This window comes from Rhinolophus ferrumequinum, chromosome 16 (genome assembly GCF_004115265.2).
Source record: "Rhinolophus ferrumequinum isolate MPI-CBG mRhiFer1 chromosome 16, mRhiFer1_v1.p, whole genome shotgun sequence".
Classification (NCBI taxonomy): domain Eukaryota; kingdom Metazoa; phylum Chordata; class Mammalia; order Chiroptera; family Rhinolophidae; genus Rhinolophus; species Rhinolophus ferrumequinum.
This window is the reverse complement of record NC_046299.1, coordinates 55666878-55688210: the sequence shown is the minus strand read 5'-3', so window position 1 is coordinate 55688210 and position 21333 is coordinate 55666878. Positions and strand designations below refer to the sequence as shown.

Here is a 21333-nt window from a genome sequence, read left to right as displayed (position 1 = left end):
CCAAGGTCTATTTACACAGCAAGAGAAAAGAAAGCCCCCGAGGCACTCATGCCTCTCACCACCCCAGGGGCTCAGCTCTCTGGATCCAGTGCTTTCTGCAACAACACTACCAGGTCAATTATGCTTCCCATTTCAGAGATGAGAATACAGAGGCTCAGAGATGTGCTAAGGTCACACAGCCGGACTTAAACATATCTAACTCCAAAGTCTGGGCTCCTCTTGGCTGCTTGTTAACAGGATTTACACGCAGCACGAGGGCAGGGGCCCACAACTTTACATCTGTGTGGGGCATGGTACAGGACTCAAGGTAACTCTGGGGGTGAGGGGCACAGTCTTCTTTCCCCCTTTCAAGTCCAGGTAGCCCAGGAAAAACTCTAGTAGCTCAAGGGATGAGCCTAAGCACCTAGGGGTAGGGTGGCTAGCCCAGCAGCACATTGCACCCAGGGAGAAAAGAGAGTGGGTGCTGGGGTTCAGGCAGGAACCCATCACCCCAATACCTGGGAGGGCAGGTAGGCCTTGCGGGAACCCCTCGTCAGTCTCAGGAGTCAAGCATACTATGCCATCGCTGCTCCAACCCCTGGGAAGTCCTCAGTACAAGAAACTACTCACAAAGCAATTAGCTTCCAGCACCCAGGAAAAAGGTCGCCAAGACAGGCAGGCAGGTGCTGGCTGGGCAGGGGCCCTGGGAAGCTGGGCCTGGTTATTTTTAGCATCTTGATTCAAGAGGGAGGAGGGCCTTCTCCCCACCAGGTAAATGTCAGTATCACTGGCCGACCCAGCTAATTAAAGTAGCTGGAGCCAAGGAGAAGAGACAGTGACTGGGGCCTCTGGACTTGGGCTCCTCGCCCCATAGGGCTCTTTTCCTCTACCTCCTCTTCTCAAGCTCTGGCCCTCTCCATCTGCCTTGGTGCCCTGAGCAGGAAACACTGGCTCCGTCTCAAAAGGAGCTTGACCGGCCACCTAGAATACTGGGCTTGAGTCCTGGCTTCGCTGTGTGACCCTGGCCAAGTCTCACGCCTCTCTTCACTGACTCTAGTTCCCCGTCTAGAAAATGGGCCCCTGCTAACCCTCCCTGACAGTATGAGGGTGACAGGAGCCAGAGACATGCGGAGGCACTGCATGGGGGTGGCTTGCCCTTCCTGCTGCAGGGAGACTGCTATGTATTATTCCAGAAAAGAAGTCTGGGCTTCCTGTGCGGGAACCCAGGCCAGCCCCCAGCTAACAGGGCCTGAGCTGGTGCTGTGCAAACTGGAGGGACTTGCACAATCATGGGTACTGAGAGTCCAAGAGCCTGTGGCTGCCATGCCACTCTGCTGATAGGAGAGGGTGACAGAGAGGCCACTGCAGGTCAGTGGAGGCACAGGGAACACCACCTGGCTAAGCCCAGAGAAGGCCGACACCCAGAGGGGCGCCAGGCACCCACGGGGCCCAAAGCAGACCACAGGACTGGTATTACATGCAGGGCTCAAAGGGTCACCTCTTCTCTGTGGGACTCTGAGCCCACCCACAGCCTTGGGGAGCACTACCTACCCCCCACTTCTCCAGAAGCAGGAAGGAAAAGGGGAAGCCCACCCTATACTCTCAGATCGGGGGTCTACCTGGGAGCTAGAACCATAACCCATAGGTAGGTCTGCCCCAGGGGACCTGACCGCCCCCCCCATCCTGGGTCCTGACCCCCCGCCCCGTCCTGAGTCCTGGTTGGGGAGACTCCTGGAAGACCTTCGGAGTTTGAGGTCAACTCTCCCCAGCCAGAGAGAAGCCCTGTGTCCAGCAGCAGCATCCTGGGCCAGCTGCCCCACTCTGGGGGTGAGCCCAGGACCCTGGCACCCACTCACACCCTTTCCAAAGACAACTTTCCACTGAGGCACTGCCCTGCTGTGGCTCCCAGGTGCCTGAAGCTCCAGAGATCCCAGGGAAACTGAGGCACAGAAGTACAGCTCTGATCTGCTCAGGGACATTTAGCAAATTAGAAGCCAAGTGCATACTTCCTCCTCCTTCTGCTATCTGGCCTCTAGGGGGCATCTCCAACCTCATTTCTTTCACTGCGCAGTCTCAGCCTCACTGATCTGCCCAAGTACGCTTGCCTCTGGGCCTTGCCCAAGATGGTCCCTTTGCTTGGAAAGTTTTCAGTTCAAAGTCACATTCATTCTTCAGGGACCAGCGGGAGCTCCACCTCCTCCAGGAAGCCCTCCCTGCCCTCTACTTGGAACAGCTAGACACTTGTCCTACATATCGCAGATCCCCTTGGGAAACCAGGGGCCATCCATGCCCCTCCCAGACTGTAGACAGCTGGGCAACTGGCTGTGGCTCGGTGAAGGGGGCTGAGGCGGGAAATGGATGGCCCCCGGTTTCCCGAGTCCACTTTCCTTCCCCACCCTCTTGCATCATGTCATCTTTCAAATTGGGCCCTGACTCAAGAGCCTTCTCTCTGCTGTGGCCTCAGGCCTGCAACCTCCAGGCCTCAAGGGGCCCTTGGGGTAAACACATAAGAGGAGAAGCCCTAATGGTAGCAGGCTTGGCAGGAGGTGGTGATGGCAGGAGGTGGTGATTACAGGAGGTGGAATACAAACAAGGCTTAACAGAGTCGGGTCGGAGGGCTCTCTACATAGTCCTCAGTTCCGGTCTCCGTGGGTCTCCAAAGACTCCCAGAACTTCCCTGACCCTACCCTCTGCGGACTCTGCCCCTCAGGGGTCAGTCCTGCCTTTCTGCAAACACTACACGCCCCGGGTCTCCACCACCCCTGCAGGTCTCGGGCCCTGTCAGCGTCCACACCCGCCACGCATCCAAAGCAGTTTAGAGTGGCAGTGGAGCTCGGCTGCAAGCCTGGAGCACCAGGCTGGGCTGCATTGGGGTGGGCCCTCCTGTCTCTGAGCCTCAGTTTCTCCATCTGTACCATGAGGGATTGGGCCAGGTAATTTCTGAAGACCCTTCCACCCACAGGCAGCCAGAATACTATGATTCAAATAAAGATGCGGCCCATGCAGCCCCACCCAGTGTCTACTCCCTCCCTAAGGTCACCAAGGCTTTGCACCTGGGACGCAGGGCATGGGTGCGGCTGGCCTCAAACTCTAGAGCTCAGTGAGAGCCTGGTGAGCAAACACCAGCAGGAGGGAGAAGCACCCACAGTGGGTAACACCCAAGGAACCCTTCGTGGCGTCGTTTACCAATTCCGGGTCCTTGGAGAGCCCTGTTTGTGGCTGAGGTCAGGGGTCCCTGGAGTGCGTGTGCAGGCCCACACACCAACACAGGTGATCACACACAATCGGCAAGGATACCCTTGGACTCTGGGGGAGCCAGGGATGGGACCCAGACGTGCCCTCCCAAGCCCGGAAGGATGCCTCCTGCCTGGCCTGCTTACCTCCTATACCTGCCATGATGATACTGTGTGACCCTGGGCTGGTCTCTGGGCCTCTCTGTGCCCATCACATCACTGAACAGGTGCATCCATGTCTCCCTTCTAACTTCACCCCTGGGCGGAGATCAGGCCCACTTCAGGCAAGGGTGCAGATGGTGGCAAGAGGGTGACACCTGGGCTCCACCTTGGGCAGCTTCAGATTTCAGTATTGCGGGAGACTGGCTTTTTCCCCTAGTAAAGAGCTCCAGTCCCAGGCCCAGGAGAGGCCCCAGAGGTGCCTGGGGTGCTGACGAGGGTCTGGTGGAGCCAGGGGTCTGGCCAGCTGGAGTCGAGAAGTCCCCAGCCCTGCTCCTCCCTGCAGGTACCAGCCTAGTTCCCCCAGCCAGGCAGACTGTGTGGTCCCTAGGTTTGGGCAAGTCCCACATTAGGCAGAGGTGAGAAGGCCCCAGCTGGTCTGGGCTTTAACATCCAGCAAAGTCTGGACACCGTGAGAGGGTATCTTGCTGAGGGCATGACAAATGTCCCATAGGTCTGGGACTTTATAAAAGGCACCCAAAACCCCTTTGGTGGGTAAATGCACAGGGCACTGATATGACTCAAGGTACAGACTCTGGGCCTAGGCTTTGGGGTTTTCCAGCTCTGCCACTCCTCTCTGTGACTTCAGATTTGTGGCGTAACCTGTTTGTGCCTCATTTCCTCATCTGTATAGTGATGAGAATAGAACCTACTTCACTGAGTGATGGGGCATTCAGTGAAGTCAGCCACACAAAGCCTCACCATGAGCCTGGAACGTGGGGAGCGCTCCATGGCGTATGGATTGATGGTGGGCGGGCAGAGGGCGGTGAGTGATGGACCTGGCCCCAAGGGCTGTGGCCACACAAGGGAGTAACACGGTTGGACCGCCGTTTACAAAAGGATGTAGGGGACAGCAGGGATTGGAGCTAGGCCAGATCTGGGTTTCATCTGAGGCAATTCTAAACAGCTGTGACGAGAGCTCTGTGGGCAGGGACCTAGGGTGCCGCTCACAGTCCCTGGCTAGCTCCTGGTTTGTGGTTTCATACTGCCAGCATGTGCCATCAGCTGTCAGTCAGCAGACTTCCAGGGTTACATGGTGCAAGGCAGGTTTGGGGCTGGCTGCAAAGACCTTGAATGCCAAGCCCAGCTTCCAGCAGGCCTGGCCACGGCCATACAGAGCCGGGATTCCAGGGTCCCCATGTGGCGTGCCTGTCAGTCTTCAGTGCCAGCTGAGAATGCACACCCCTGTCTCTCTGCCTGGAATGTGTTGCCTATAACTCCACCCCCAGCCTGCCCTGACCCTGCAACCCCTACCCCAGCCTGGAGACCAAAATAGTCTACAGCCCACTGGTCATTCCAGCCTGAGGTGGGACACTCCCTAGGTCAGCAGGGTGGGGCTGCTGTTCTGGCAGACCCTCTAAGCAAGACTTTCTTTCAAGCCTCAGTCCTGCTGCAGACCTGCCTTGTGACCTTGGACAAGTCACTGCCCCTCTCTGAGCAGTTATTCGTTGGTCTGTAAAACCAGATACTAGAAACTGTAAAAACTAGAATAGGTCAGAGGTCACACACTGTAATGATCTCAAGGGCCTCAACAACTCTAAAGCTGGGAGTATCTCACTGTGCAGATGAGGAAACTCAGAGCACAGAGAGAGAGGTTAAGAAATGTTCCCAGGGTCACAGAGCTATCGGGGTACAGCTGGGATTCAGCCCAATTTTATCTGACACCATAACACGTGCTTTCCCCACTACATAAAACTGTCTGGTAGGTACTTTTAAGTTTGCTGGCGGTCCATTCATTTCATCAACCAGAGTGTGTTGAACGCTAATGAGGCTCCAGTACCATGCTCAGCACTGGCATTCAAAAGAATCTGCACTTGAGGAGCTGGGTGAGCACAGCTCCAGGCTGGGGCGGAGGGCACAGAGTCTCCAGTAGAGCATGCCAGGTGGATGCCATCAATGGATGAAGGCAGTGGGAGCCAAGAGGAGCAGCAATTCCCTGATGCTAGAGGAGGCAGGCAGGGGAGACTGCCTGGAGGAGGGACCTGGATCCCTACACAGAAGAGTAGAGATGTCAGGTCTTCCTGGGGTCTCTGTACAACTCGGTGCGGTGAGTCAGGAATCCAACTGGTGAGGAAAATTCATTCAACCACAGCTGGAAGCACATGCTGAGGCAGCTCCTGGGCGCCTCAAAGGCTGTGCCAGAGTTTGACCTTGATCCTGCAGAGAGTGGGGAGCCAAAAGGGGCTGTGGAGCAGCGGCAGCTCCTCTGTGAGGGCTGGGAGTGGAGAGCTGACTTCAGCCCTAAACAGCCCCTTCTCCTTGGAACACATCCTCCCTTGTGTGTGCATGTGAGCGCAGCCCTGCATGTGTGGGAGAATGCCATGTGTTGTGACAGCTTGTGCCTGTGTATCCGTGTAGCGAGTCAACACAGAAGTTTGGGAACGTTTGTAAGTGCGTATGGGCACGCAAGTTATCTGTGTGCACATGTGTATGTTTGTAACATGCCTGAGTGGTGTCTGTGTACACGTGCATGATGTGAAGGAGCGTGCCTCTCCACATCTCTGCATGTATCTGTGCACATACAACCATTCGTGCGTGTGCATGTGTGTGCGTGCCTGCACACATACACACGCACATCTGTCTACCCTTAGCATGCACGGACAGATTTACAAGCACATGTGTGTCTGTGTGTACAAGTATGCAGTGTACATGTGTTCATGGACATAAGTATGACTGTGGGTTGGGAGAATCTTCTGGAACTTGTACATATATCTGTCCTTCTAGATGAGAATATCATGCCTTTGTGTAACTATGCGTATAATGCCACCCAAATCGTCTTCTTCTTCATGAAAATCTCGGCCCTCTCAGAGACATTCTGGCCTACAATCTGGCCCACTTCTTCCAAGAAGGCTTCCTGATTCCAGACGCCCCACACTCACTCAGAACTCCGTCATCCCACACCATGGCAGCTTTCCTACCCTCAGGCCACCCCCACACCCCCACAAGCCAACTGCAAATCCTGCCAACTTCCCTGCCTCTGTCTCCTGATTCTTACTCCCCGTCTGTGCTCATTGCTCCAGCCCTAGGTGAGGCCTCTGACCTCTCACTGGGCCCTTAGGACAGTCCACTAGTCTGCCTGCTTCCAGCTGGGGCCTCTCCATTGCAGCCACCTTTAATAGGCCACTACCTAACTTAACCCTCCATGGCTCCCCAATGCCCTGGAGATCTTTCTCCAGCCTGGCATTTGTGGCCCTTTACAATCTTTCCAGCCCCTTGCCGACCTCATCTCCCATCCTGCCAGGCTCCCCCATCCATCCCTGCTCCTGTCTCCCGCAATGCTACTCATTTTGAGTCACCTGCCCCAGAAGTCCCCATCTAACCTATGAACCCTGTGTACCCCACAGCTTTGGGTTTTGCACATCTGTTGTGATCTCCCAGCTTCTCCCCCAGAGCACAGGAGGCAACACTCTTTCCACTGCACCTCAGGGCCTGAAGTCAGGCATGGCATACAGTAAGTGCTTAATACAAGCTTGGGAAAATGAACTGGGGAGGCAGAGGGGGAGAGAGGCAGCCAACATAACCGTCCTCTAGAAGGGGCCCTGGTGCCACCTCGGGGGCCCTGGAAGCCAGGTCTGGTTCATATCGCATCACATCCACAAATAAGTCATGACACCAGGCAACAAGCAGCCACTGTCACCTTGTAAAAGCCTCTTCCCTTTGACTTAAGTTGGGAAAGGACCCAGCACTTCTGAGGATATCCGAGATTGCTTTGATACCCACCCCCAGAAGAAGCCAGCAGAGGGGGGCAAGGCCAGGGCACAAGAGTCCAGGGAGAGGGGCTAGTGCACTGGAGCCACAAAGACCCGGAGCTGATCCCCGTGGGGGTTCAGCCAGGTGTGTGACCTTGGGCAAGTCACTTCCCAACCACAAACCTCGGTGTTCCTGCCTGTACAATGGGGATGATAATAGCACCTGCGTCACAGCATTGTTGTGAAGATGATAAAGTTAATAACCATCGAGTACTTAGCACAGGGAACAGAGTTACGTGCTTAAAATGTTAAAGGATGTCACATTATTATCCTCATGGACGAGATGAGAGAACTGAGGCTCCTAGCTGCGAAGGGACAGGGCTACCCAAGGCTACAGTGGGAGTTGCAACAGAATCAAAACAAAGGTCCAAGTCCAGGCCAGGGCACACCCCCTCCACTGTCTGGCTCCCTTTGAGGGGAGGAAGGCAAGGAAGAAGTGGAAGCTAAGAAATAAATCCCTTCTCCTAATTCCTCAGTGAGGACAGCGTAGTTCCTGGCGCTCCGGGCCCCGAAATAGCACCGGCCACTCGGCTGGGACCCCTACCATCAGACACACAGTGCCCACATCAGACACAGCCATCAGACACAGCCCAGCCCACGATGCTTACCTGCTGAGGCCTCTGCCCACGACTAGGACTTAAGGGGCTGCTGAGAGCGTCAGGAAAAGGATGCAGGCGAAGGAGGCAGCGGCCCGGCAGCCCGACTGGCCAGAACACAGCTGCAAGTCCTACGGAGAGAGGAAAGGGCGCAGTGAGCTCCGAGCCTGACCCTGTGGGTGGCCCCAGCCCCTTCACCGACCTCTGGGTCCCACCTTCCCATGACCCTCTGGCCACCTCCTGGAAAGCCAAGCTGGCCCACAGAAGCAGAGCCACTCTACAAGCTGATGCTACCTCCCAACCCCCAATAAAGGCCCATCTCCTTGTGCAGCAGAAGCCGGAACCGCCCAGCGTGGTCAGCCCCTGTGCACCCTGGGCTGCAGCAGCCACGCAGGCATGACCCACCACAGCGCTGCAGTCAGCCCAGGCCCCAGGCCCCAGGCCCCAGGACACGCAGGTGCTCTGCCTGGAGCCCTTTCCCCCTACTTATCTGTCTTCCAAAGCCCCACTGGCCGTTAAAACTCCACTCAGATGCCTCTGGGGAGTCCTCTCCAACCTGCCCTTCCTTTCCTTGTTCATCCCCCAGCAGCTTTGGGCCTGGCTGTCCATGTCTCCTCCAGCTTTCTACGGGCAGGTCTCCTCCCTGGGCAGAGCTGCTGGACATCAGGAATGAGGTCTAGTTTATCTCTCTCTTCTCTGAGACTAGCAAGCCCACAGAGACTGCTTGATGGATGAATGAATGAATGAATGAGTGAGTGAGTGACTGATGAACGGTGCAATAAAGGCATTCAGTGAATAAGCTGAACTACATTGACCAACTGACAGGTGCCTTGAAATCAGGAAGTCTGCTAAGCTCTCCAAGGGCTTCCTGATGCCCTTGCCCCCATGAGAATCTAGAACACAGGGTTCAGGTTGGTGAGAGGAAAGAGATTTGGTGAGGTTGAGGCTCTTGTCTGTCATTGGACAAATGAGGAAACTGAGGCCTTGGTAGGGGAAAGGGTTCCTCCCATGGTCCTGCAGCAAGAAAGCTGCAAGGCCAGAAGTAGAACCCAAGTCTCTGGCTTTGCCCACTGCCTGAAGGCACAACGGCAGTCCCCCAGCTCCTGTGTTCTCATGCGTCAGCTCCTGCAGGCACCTAGCTCCCCTACCTGTTGGGGATCGGGACAGCCCTGGAAGGCGGCTTCTGGGTAAAAGAGAGAGGGCAGTGGGAGGACCCTGGGGTAGGAAAAAGGACCGATATCACACTCAGAATAGGACCATCTGGTCCGAGGATCCTACTTCTCCCAGCCTGGAGGCCTGAGGCAGAGAGGACATTACAGAGAGCCCCAGGATCAGAGATAGCCCTCCACCCATCCTCGGCTGGGGGCCTTTCTAAAACCCCCATTGACCATCTCCTCTCCACAAAGCCTTCCTGGGCCTTGCAAACACTGCTGGTGGGGCACACACTGCTCACCAGCTTGGAGACCAGTTTGCAAGTATCTCCTACCTCATGATCTGTGGTCTATCAGCGACACAGCACTTCCACTGCCACAGAAACATGGGCAAGTGGTCACCCAAAGATAGGGACTAGAATATTCATAGTAGTGCCTTTCATCACAACCGAAAAATGAAAACTTCCCAGGAATGGATGAATTGGTGTATGCACGCAATGCACTACCACACTGCAATGAGACCGAGTGACCTGCAACTATATCCAACAATAGAGAGAAATCTTACAAACACACTATGTTAACCAAAACACCCAGACACAATGCAGAACATACTTCACGGCTCCATTTCGATAAAGGTCAAGAACAGGCAAAACGACTCTGTGCTGTGCTGGACTAAATATGGCCACAGATTCTCTGCAGCTCCTCTTATCAAGAGGTAGGTTCCATTCGTCACCCCTGAATCTGGGCTGGCCTCGTGACTTGTTTTGACCACTAGGATCTGGTAAAAGTGGCATTTTGTAACTTACAGAGACTAGGCCTCAAGAGATCCTGCCGTTTCTGGCCTTGGCTCTCTTGGAACGCTGCCTGGCCATGGAAGGAAGAGGGTCCACCTTATTGGGGGATGGAGCACTGAGGCCCCCCAGCCAACAGCCAGCACCAACCGGCAGACGTGACTGAGACCTTCTTTGACCTTCCAGGCCAGCAAGCCCTTCAGGTGACTGGAGTCATGAGAGCCCAAGGGAAACTGGCAGAGGGACGGCCCAGACAAATCAGAATTATGACACATAGTAAACGGTGGTTCTTTGTTTTAAGACACTAAGTTTTGGGGTGGTTTTTGGGCAGCAATAGAGAGCTGAGAGTAGGCAGTTGGAAGTTAGGACAGTCATTATCCTTGAAGGGGAGCAGTGACCGGAACGGGGGCACATGGAGGGGGATGTCTAGGGAGTATGGAATGTTGTTTCTTAATCTGTTTGGTGACGACATGAGTGTGTTCATTTCGTGACAACCTGTCCAGGTACACTTAGGATACGCACACGTTTCTGCATGGATATAATACTTCAATAGAAGCGAAAAACAAACAAACCCTCTGGAGCTCTCCGTCCGCCCAGTGTACCAGATCCAGCCCCACCCTGGTCTGCTTGCTTCACCTCACTCCTCTGCACACTCACAGCAACGCTTCACACCTCTCTGGGCACCGGGAAGACGCCCTTCCCCTTCCTATTGTGCTTCAAGCCTGAGGGCAGGCAGGACCTCCTCCTGGAAGCCTTCCCGGACCTCTCCAGGTCTTGCTAGGTGTCCATATTCACACAGCTCTCTCGCTGGGGCTGGGTCTTCCTCAGTGTAGGGTTAAGTCTTTCCCTTCTGTCTCCCAAGACCTTGGAGCTCTCTAAGCGGGGGCCCTGTCAGAGATAGGCAGCACCCCTCTTTCTCTTCCCCCAGGGTCGAGACCCCTACAGTGATGCTGTGATGATCAGAGCAGACTTTGGGGGGACAGGGGGAGGGCGGACTGGTCATTACAAGTTGGGTCTGTAGGCCAGCACCTCACTGGACTCGGGCTTCTCCCACATACATCAAAGGTGGGGCTGAATTTTAGGGTGCAAAGAGGGTCTATGGAACAGGGGAGGACTTTAGGGATCCCCCATTTTGCAGTGGACAATGACACCCATGAAATGTGTACCATTCCTTCTCTCTTAATTATCCATTAAAATAAAATAGCAAGGCCGACTGGCAGCGAGTGCATCTCTGCTGAAACAATGCGAACAGCCAGGCAAAGCAAAGGAGAGCTCTGATGCCAGAGAGACGGATATTGGCTCTGCCTGCAACCCTTCAGTGTACTGACTGGTCTCCATCAGCACTGAGCCAGAAGGTAAAAGCCCACCTGCAGCCCTCACGTGACTGGGGTGAGGTCTCAGGTGAGCCCCAGCACCAGGGCCTCAGTCCAGGATACCCCTCTCTGGGCCTCCTGCCTCATCTTTGCAGTCCCAGCTCCATCCTCAATGAATGCGTGACCTTGTGGGAGTCTCCCGTGGCCTCAGTTTCCCCACTGTCATCTGAGAGATCTTGGTTAGTCAGTAATCTCTCATGAGACACATTTTTCTCTCCTGTGATTGAACTGGCCCCACACGCCAAGACAGTTCTGAGGCTCAGCACTGTTTCTGCCTCCCTCAGAGTCCCCACTGTGCTGCCAGTGGGGTGGTACCTGCCAGCAGGCTGGCGTGCCCACTGCAGTGCCCACCAGGGGCAGGGCACACAGCACCATGTCACCTGCCCGGCCCTGGGAAGGGGTGCCCAGGCCTGGAGGGGAGAGTCCCTCCGCACCCCAGGCCTGGGCTCTCCCTGGGGCATTTTCTCTCATCCCCAGAGTACTTTGCTAAGAAAAAAAGCTCCCAGAGAGGTCAAGATAACTCAGGAGAGGCAGTCTGTCCTGAAGGAGAGGTAACTCCATGCATACGAGCAGCCGATGGGTCCAGACAAACTCAGGAGGAACTCTGCACCGGAGCACAGGTGGGGGTGCTGTCTCACAGTAAAGGAGCACCCCATCCCTAGAGGCACGCAAGCAGAGAGGGGTGTGGCCATGTGGTGCCCTGGGTACTACCGTGTTTCCCCGAAAATAAGACCTAACCGGAAAAAAAGTCCTAGCATGATTTTTCAGGAGGACGTCCCCTGAGCAGAAGCCCTGATGCGTCTTTTGGAGCAAACATTAATATAAGACCCGGTCTTCTTTTCGAGGAAACACGGTTATAAGCTCAGAACCGAAGCTGGCCTCTGTGTTTCCTGAACTCCTCTGATGATAAGAATCACCTGGGCTGCTTGTTAAACCCACAGCGTCCCAGGCCTCTCCCCTGAGGATGGAAGTCTGTGGGTCTGGAATGCAGCCCAGAAATTTAAATTTTTAATAAGTCCTCCCAGGTGATCCCTTGCATCTGGGAGGTTTGGGGAAGCAGCGGCAGATGACCTTCCAGGCCCCTTTGGGGTCCGAGATGAGTGATTCTGAGACCCCACTCCATACCACCACTACCCCATCTGGAAGATGCTGCAGACTAACTGAATCATTCAAATAATATGATTTAAGAGCTTCGCCAGGGGGCAAAGATGTCCCGGGGAGGCGGGTTCTCCGCCCATGGTGGTACCAGCAGCAGCTCCTTCCTCGCCCGCCCCCCCAAGGCCCCCCCAGAGTCATCCAGAAAAGCTCAGCATTGGGGTGGGGGGGTGAGCTGACAGCTGTTCAGCTGCTGCTCAGTGAGACCCGGAAAAGCAATTATCTTGCTCTTAGCAGAGAGGCACTGGCTTTTACCCGCCCCGCCCCCCCTCTTCCCCCGTCCCCCTCCCCCTACACACACACACACACACACACACACACACACACACACACACACACACACACACACACACACACACAGGCCAAGATGCTGTTGGCTGGCTCTGAACCTGCCTCTCCCCACCCCCAGCCTCCAGATTCCTCTGACTTGCTCAACCTCCATCCTCAGAGCACATTTCCAACACTTAAATCATTTAGCCCGCTAAACCGGAGACGGCAAAATGGGTGCTATTTCTTAAAAACATACAGAGAGCGTATTAAATTATTGATAGCCATTAAACAGGGGGAAAAAATTAAACAGCTCTCAGCTCTTATCAATCATTCATGCAGTTTCCACTGGGGTGTTTTCTGGAGAGTGATCACACGGGCAACCCAGGGAGTTGGCTCCTGCACACGAGGAAGGCACTGGCGGGATGGACCAGGGAGGGGCCGCCGCAGCCCCCAGCAATTACCCAGGCACCAAAGCTTTGAAGGGGCTCTGGCACAGGGGGGTTAGCCTCTCTGCTTGCGAACTCCCACCTCCCCTCTTCACCACATTAACAAAGGGACTCTCCAACATGCTTTTGGGAACCCCCTTCATTAAATCCAGCCCGCTTTTTATTGAGCGTCTACTATGTATCAGGGATGCAGGGCGCACGAAGCATTCACACAAGTAAAAATGGGAACCCTTTGCAGGAAAAGGTGGTTACACATGTTGGGGCAGGAGCTGTAATGGAGGTCCACAGAGGGTGGCTCAGAGAAAAAGGGGACAGCGGCGGCTGCAGGACGGGCTGCCCAGGAAGGCTTCACCAAAGAAGTAACTCTTGAGTAGATTCTTGCCCAGAAGACGAGTCTGGAAGGGCTTTCCAGGAAAGCGGTCCAGCCCGGCAGAAGTGCAGCAGCCTGGCTGTGCCTGTGTCCCAGGTCTCCTTGTCAATGGCAGTTACTGGCCTTGGGGAGAGTGAATGGAGCGGGGAGTCCAGTCACTTCAGCTTCTCCTCCAGGCACTGGTCAAATCCAGGCCAGGCCAACGAGTGGACTCCCCGACCCCCCAGTGTGGACTGGGGGCAGTGGCACCTCCACCCCAGCGCAGCTCTGACTCGGATCACCTAAGCCAGCGTGATGCAGACCACAGAGGCTGCAGGGCTAGGACAGCCCAGGTCCCCGGCCATAGACAGGCCTGGCAGAGCTGCCCTGCGGAGACAGACTCCCTCCTACTGCTGAGCCATGCCAAGGACCTGGGCACCAGGGCTGCAGGAACCAGGAGACACCTGATCCTGCCCTGCCCTCCGCTTGGGGACCATCCACAACCAGGGGCCATCTGAGGCTCTGAGGCCAGGCAGGGCTGCTGGTGGTTTCGGGGAACAAAGGGGCTAAGCCCATGCCTGCCCCAGACCCTGCCCCCGCAAGCACACCGGGAGGGCACCACATTCTTGAATGCCTTTCAGAAGCTCTAGCTTCTCAGGAGCAGGGAGCTGGGAAGAAGCCCTGCCAAGTGTTGATATAGCACCCTCGCCAGAGAAAGCTGCTGTCACAGGGAAACATTCTGGGGAGAGTGGTTGTTTACCACCAATGCCTGGGACTGTCAAGAAATGATCAGAAGAAAGGAAATTTGCAAAGTTGAAAAGATAAAATGAAAGCCCCGGCCCAAGCCCCTGGACATTTTGCCTGGTTTGGGGAAATATTCTTAAATTTGCAGGGGGTTGAGGGAGGGTGGGGGGATATGTGTGCCACTAGCCAGGCCTAGGAATGGGGCGGGGGACCCTGAGCTGTGTCTCTCTGGACCTCTGTTTGCTCATCTGCACACATGGACTCGGTACGACCAGGTTGATCTCACAGGACAGAGTAACCTCCAGGAGGTCTGTCCAGTCTGCCAGGAACATGCAGTTCTTCAAGGCTGCCTCAACACCCTGTCACAGTCACCCAAGGACTTGAGGCGAAGGGCCACCCCTGCTGCCTCTGCACAGCCCGGTGCTCACACCAAGGGCACTTGGCTCTGCTGGGTCCCTGTCACCCCTCACCTGGATTGCTACACATGTCCCCTGCCCTTTAGTCCACCTCCACGCAGGTACAGGGACCTGTGCAGGGCTAAGGCCTGAGCTGGTACAGACTGGGCTGTCAAGGCAGGTGTGCTGACCCATAGAATCAAGACACAAATGGACAAACAACCCAAAAATCCAAATCAAACACACCTGTCCCTGCTCACGTACCAGCTCTGACTCCCCACTGCCAGCACCTCCCACTGCCAAATTTCTAAGCCCTTCACCTCTGAGTTGTGTCCATACTCACAGAAGTCTCTCACACCCTCTAGACTTCAGCCATACCACAACAACTTAACCTCCCTGAACAGCTTCCCCTGGACTTCCACGCCCCAGGGCCTTTGCATGTGTTATTGCTTTCTCTACCCAGCCACGTCCTGCTCTGGGTCAAGCTCTATTTCTCCCTTTGTAACTATTGCAACATTTTCCACATTACACCAGCCTGGATTCTGTTCACATCTGCTCTGAACTAAATGGGGGGCACTTCAAACACCAACAGGGTTCCTTCCCTCAGCACTTGGTACCCAAAGTCAGAGAGGGGCTTCTAACTTGACTACACTAAAACCAACCACCTCGGCCCTCAGCCTGCGGCCCAGCATCAGTTCTTCCTAACAGCTAACCTGCATTGCTCCTGCTATAATTTTAAAAACCATTCCCTGGAGAGTGGATGAGATGTGCTTAGCCAAGTGTAAGTGAGACGATATATTCTGGGAGCTCCTGGAGCCAAGGGAAGGGGCAGGCTTGGGAATTTCCAGGCAAAGGCCAGCAGGAATTGGCCACAAATTAATCATTAACTCTTGAGTTGAGCGCTCCGAGTGGCTGGTGCCAAGGTCTCAGGCTCTGGCCTGTGTGGGCCACTCGGCCTGGCTGGGCTCAGGCCTGCGGGTGGCCCCACCCCGCCACAGGCCATCTGCTTCACCCCACAGTCACTGGCCATGGAGAGCCGAGGCTGTCTGGGCCAGAACAGCCCAGATGTCTTATGGGATAGGGCACGCCCTTTCCCAGGAACGACTCCAAACCTTTGCCCACACACTTCTGTCCTTTTGGAACGCTGTCCGTTCTAGCGAGCTAAATCCCCTTGTCCTTCAATATCTGGCTCTAACCTGGCCTGCCTCTCTTCCCCACCCATCTGGACCCACCTTGGTCCCCACACCTCTCCGCCCTGGCTGTGTCTGCCAGCCCTGGCCTGGACACCAGGGGCTCATTTCTTCAGTGACGTTCCTGCCAGGATAGGGACTTTGCACCTGGTCGGGACCCCAACACCTGGCTCGAGGGGGCGCACAGACTAGGGAGCCCACAAGCGATGAGGTTATTCTTGGGCTCCGTCTGCAGCCAGCAGGAGGAAGGACCTGGCTCAGGTGAAATGTCACGTTCCCCTCTGGGCCTCCTGTCAGGCCTCAGGCCAGCTGAGTGAGGCAGGGGCAGGGGTGACCACTGGCCTGCTACTGGGGAGCCAGGAGGCCGTGGGGGGGGCTGGCACCCTGATTCCCAGGACCTAACAGAGGTGAGCACTGACCCCCTCTGTCCCCAGAGCACCATTCTGCAGGCGGGGGAGCGCTTTCACCACAGCCCCTCTGAGCTGCCCTTCTGGGGTGGGGACTGATGGACACGAAGTCCGGAAACATAGGTAACACTGTAACGTGATGTCAACACAGCGTGCACGTGCAGTCACCTGTGTTCCAAACTTAGCGTCCACCTCTAACGCAACAAGGTCGGCAAAATCACTAACAAATACCGCTGACTCGAGCAGTTGCTTTGTGTCAAGTGCTGTGCTAAATGCAACACACATTACCCGTGAACCCTTCTACCACACCACGCGGTACATACTATTAATACGCCCTTTTGAAGGATGAGGAATCCACAGTTCCTAGAGATGTAGATGAAGTGACACACCCACCTCCCAAGGCCAGAGTGTGGCAGCTGGCCAATCAGATGAAAGCATCTGACCCAGGCGCCCCCAGTCGTCACCCACCCCCACGTGACCAGAGCCCCTCAGCTAGAACACTCGGAGCCGGAATAAGGGCTGTGAGCACCACCCTACAGCGTTCAGAGAGCCCTTTTCTCATCTGATCCTCCAAACGGCCCTGTGGAATAGCCAGTGAGGGTCATCACTACCATGTTACATATGGGGGCACTGAGGCCTGACGGGGAAGGGCCTGGACTTACCGATTAACCATAACTTACACACCACTTTAATCACCACAAGCCCACGAGGTGGCTGCTGTTAAAGCCATTGTGCAGATGGCAAAACGCCGAGTATGGGAGAGGCAGAGGAAGCTGCCACACGCTGGTGACAGAGCCAGGGTTTGTGCCCTGCTCTGCCCGACTCCCAGTGGGGCTTTTTCCATGACACAGGGCTATCCCCCAGGCTGGGCACAGAGTAAGTGTGGGCTTGTGGGCATGGTGGGGAGGCATGGCTCAGGAGCACGGCGTGGGGCCCAGACGGGGGCTGTGTCCCTCCCTCCCTCCCTCGCGTCCCCCGACACGGATAAGCCAGAGATGTTCTCAGGACAAGCCCACGGCCTCACTGCCCTGCAGGTCCTGGGCCAGGGCTCTCTGTGCTCATCTACCATGGCGGAATCTTACTGAAGAGCCTCCTGAGGAGGCCGGGACGTCTCAGCCAACCACACAAGTCACCACGTGTGCATGCGTGTGTGGGTGAGTGTAGATGGCATCCATCTGAGGAAAACAGGATGAGGTGGTGGCTGCCTGCCCACAGGCACATACCGTCACACCCTGACACAGACACGCACATCCAGACACACTCACACAGATGTGTGCACTGCCCTCCACAGTGTATGCAAGCACATACATGTGTGCACCAGGCACACACATGTGCTCATCTGCCCATATGCTCACACCCAGAACAACACACACCTGCATTCGGGGGGCTGGGGGCTGCTGAGCAGGGACATGGACAGTTCCAATGCCCACACACACACAGGGCCCGGGAGAGTGGGTGAGGGGAGCAGGGCAGCCGTCTGCAGAACTGGGCGAGGAGGCCCTCCCTGACACTGTGCCCGCGGAGGCAGGCCTGTCCAGAGCAGGCGCACAAACCAGGAAGCTGCCTGTCGCAAGCGTTAAATCACCACCCCTGACACACGGCACTTAGAACACAGAAGCAGCCGGCATCAGGCCCTGACCCACCGTCTGGGCGGGGCCAGAGGGTACCTGGTATTTGGCGTCCACTCCACCATCTACCTCGGTACCCTCAGCCCCCACTCAGATCCCGGTCCTGCTTGCCCACCAGGCCCTGCCTCCCTCTGGCCTTTCCATTCCACCTTCATCCTTTGCCCAAGACCCCTGAGTTCACCCCCAAGCTAAGTGCTGCCCTTCTACCCTCAATGCTGAGGGTTTCTCCCAGTGACCAGCACCCTAAGACCGAGGTGTGCTGGGGCTGGGAGTGGGAGTGAGGTGGGGGAGAGTCCACTTCTGGGCAGGAATACTGGGGTACTGTCTGGGACGTACCTAGGCCTGGGGCCGCTCCCCGCTGCACCTCCCATGAGTCACCTCTGTTCTCCTGGCTTCCCATCCCGTCTGTAAGTGAGGACTGGAAAGGGACCTCCTGTGGCTGCTTGGCCTGAGGACCTGCCGCCCAGGGAAAAGATCCTCCATGGATGCTGATTAATTATGGCTATTAATAATACAACCATCTGTATCTCGTGGTGGAGTGAGGAGGATTACAAGTGGGCCCCATGCCCCAGAGGCAGAATAAATGGTCTCTGGGTGGGCTGGGGTGGCAACCCCAGGCCTGCAAGCAGATCTTAGCGGCTGTGATTGGGGAGGGGTTGTTTATATTGCACTGCAGACAGGAGACAGACAGGTTGGCAGACAGACAGACGGTGGGGAGCTGGTTCGTCACACGATGAACAGTAGACAATTAATTACTCCTTGCCAAGGCTCTTGGGCAGTGTTCTTGCTGCCTACCACTGGGACAAACCAACTTGGCTTTTCCACTTCTCAACCCTCACTCCACCCCACAGTGGAGCCCAGATTCCTCAGTCGCAGGAGGTAACAAGGGGGTGGGGATGGGGGCTCCTCTGTCTAGAGAATCCCGATGCTGTCATCTGCCAGGGCCAGGCCAGCCCCCCAGCACCAGCACTCTAGGACTGGACCCAGGGCACCCCCCATTTCAGGCACTTGTACACTCAGGTCCCTCTGAGGGACCTTGGCAGGCCGTCTCTGTCTTCTGCAACCTCTGCTCCAATGGCCTCCCCCTGAGGGGTAAGCCTTTCTCAGTGCCCCCTTGTGCAGTGGGACTGAGGCATGCTGTCCCTCCTTTCACTGCCCCATGGTGGCTGGCACACCTCTGACTTCATCTGTCCACCGAAAATGCTCTCTTGGTGTGCACGTGCAGCTCTCACCTCACAGTCGCCAGACTGTGAGCTGCTTTTGTTGGCCCATTTCTATGATTCCTCAGTGCCCAGGGAAGGAGTGAACACCCCCAGCTGGCCCTCAAGAACCCTCACCGTGAGCCAGGCACTGTTAATCTGTTAATCACAACAATAGCCGCTCGTGGTTATTTATGCCCATTTCATTGATGAGGAAACTGAAGCATAAAGAGAGAGGAACTTGCCCAAGGTCATAAGGCCAGGACGTGGTTGACATGCAAAACAGGCCATTTGACTCCAGAGTTCTTACCCACTAGGCTACAAAGATGCCAAACGAATGAATGAATTAACAAATGAATGAAGTTTAAACACCAGGATGAATAAAGTCCTTTGAGTTATTTTTGTGAATGGAACGCAGGAAGGCCAGGAGATGAGTGTAGTGAATTCAGGCCAGGTCTTTTCATTTGACTGGCTGTGTGACCTCAAGCAAGTTCATTTGCCAACCGTGGGCCTCAGTTTCCTCACCTATAAAATGGGGGAAATGGGGCTGCCTGGTCTGCTGGCCAGATATGAAGGCAATGTTAGAAGGAGCTCTCTGAGGACAGTGACAGAGCATGACCACTGTATATGACGTCTGTATATAAGGCAGCCAGGATTTCCAAGCCAGATGCCTGCAGGGCTGCTCTGCCAGGGACCCCGGGAACAATGGCCCCAACGAGGGATCTGAAACCTTGGCAGGACATCCACTGTTCTTGGGTCTGGTCAGCGTACCTGGGCAGCTATCCCGGGTGCAGCCCTGGACCAGCCATGGTAGTGGGGTGCATGGGAAGCTGATGGGCTTCAAGAGCACAGAGCAGGGTGCTGACCCTCCAGGGCCTGTGACCTGGTTGGGGGATGCCCCCTACATAAGGGGCAAGGGCCGCCCAAGGAGCACCTGCTTCGTTCACACAGGAGCTCTGGCTCCATCACTGGCTGACCACCATGCCCGGTGTAAAGCGGACAGAATTGAGCCACAGGCTTGGGGGAGATCCCCAATGACAGATAGGCAGGTGTGTCACCGAGCTTCCGTCCCACACCCATGGCAGACATTGCCAATCAATCCCTATACTCAGAGCTGAACGTGACCTCAGAACCACTTTTCTGAACAGCACTCTAGGCTGTCACTCCGAAACCTATAGTGTTTGACATCCCTGTCAGTAGGGCAACTACTATACTCTGCCAGAGGTCGGTCTCACTGGGCAGAGGTAAGGCCTGGACCCTGGCAGTGGGACTCCTGCAGGCCCCCCATGGTAGGGGGTGTAGTGTCACCTCTGAGTATTGTGCCTTCGGAAGACAATTCACCAAAATGTCCTTCCAGGAGTCCCTCCCTGTTCACTCCTCTATGAGGAGATAAAAGGTGAAGGAGATAAAAGTTCACAGAGGTTCACAGAAGAAGAGGGAAATCTAGTTTGCAGAGCCCCTCACTTTCCCTAACCAGCTTCCTGGTTTTGTCATTTCCTCCTGCCATCTAGACTGGCATTTGGTTAATATTTTTCTTAAAATCAATTCACGATTTTTGCTAAAATACATTTATTACAAAACTTTATCGTATAACCTTAAATACAAAATTAGCCTCGCTCGCCATGAATAGAAGTCAAACATGAAAACAAACGCAGGAGAGTAAACAACAGCATTTTTCTGGTGCATGCCTGCTGGAAGCTCCATGCCACACCAGCTTTCTCTGTCGAAATGGAGACCAGCAAGCATCCCAGGCACTGGACGCTGTCCTCGACACAGACAGAGGGCAGAGGGGACTGGGGCAGAGGACTTTGCTCAGTCATGATTAGTGCAGCACACGAACCTCTGACAGGCACCTTTGTGTACCTTTGAGGTACACGAGCACAGTTCGGTGATGCTTGTTGGCTCCGAGAGGTGGCGGGTAACGTGTTTCTGTTACACAGATGAAGAAACAAGAGGCTCAGAGATGTGGGCCCACCAGCCCGAGGTCACATAGCAGTAAGTGGCCGAACCAGGCATCTGACTCAGGCCTCCTGACTGAGTACAAGGTTCTTTCCTTGCTGCTGCTGCCACCGCCGTCTCAATGCCACACGGAGTCACTTAGGCGGAGCGAAGTCGCTCTGACCCGCAGCTGGCATGGTAACGGTTTTTACACCTGAGGTTAACAACTGTGATTTAAGAGGTTATTTGTCTTAATTTTCGGGAATGAGTTTCTCAGGGAGGAGGTAACTAACACATCGGGCGGGGGAAGCTAGTCTTTTTAGAAAATATTTATAGCATTTCAAGACAGTTTGGTGGCAAATGGATACAGCATCTGCTATTTTCCTCACTTTCCACCACAGCTCTAAAGCCCAGAGCGGTTAAAACACACACACACACACAACAACAACACATCAACAACTACATCAATGCTGATAGGAAGTCAAAGCCCAGCTTTGAGAAATAAAGCACAAAACTGGTGT

The 21333-nt window shown here is 55.3% G+C and overlaps 1 protein-coding gene across 4 annotated transcripts in view; it reads right to left on the bottom strand.

Annotated features, from left to right (window-relative positions):
• The window catches only part of ZMIZ1 (zinc finger MIZ-type containing 1), a 231216-nt gene that overhangs the window by 175594 nt on the left and 34289 nt on the right, over positions 1 to 21333 (bottom strand). For all 4 annotated transcript variants that reach the window (XM_033129777.1, XM_033129776.1, XM_033129780.1 and 1 more), the window contains exon 2: positions 7789 to 7907. The gene's annotated coding sequence lies outside the window, so the exon portion shown is untranslated. The remainder of the gene's footprint in view (positions 1 to 7788; positions 7908 to 21333) is intronic.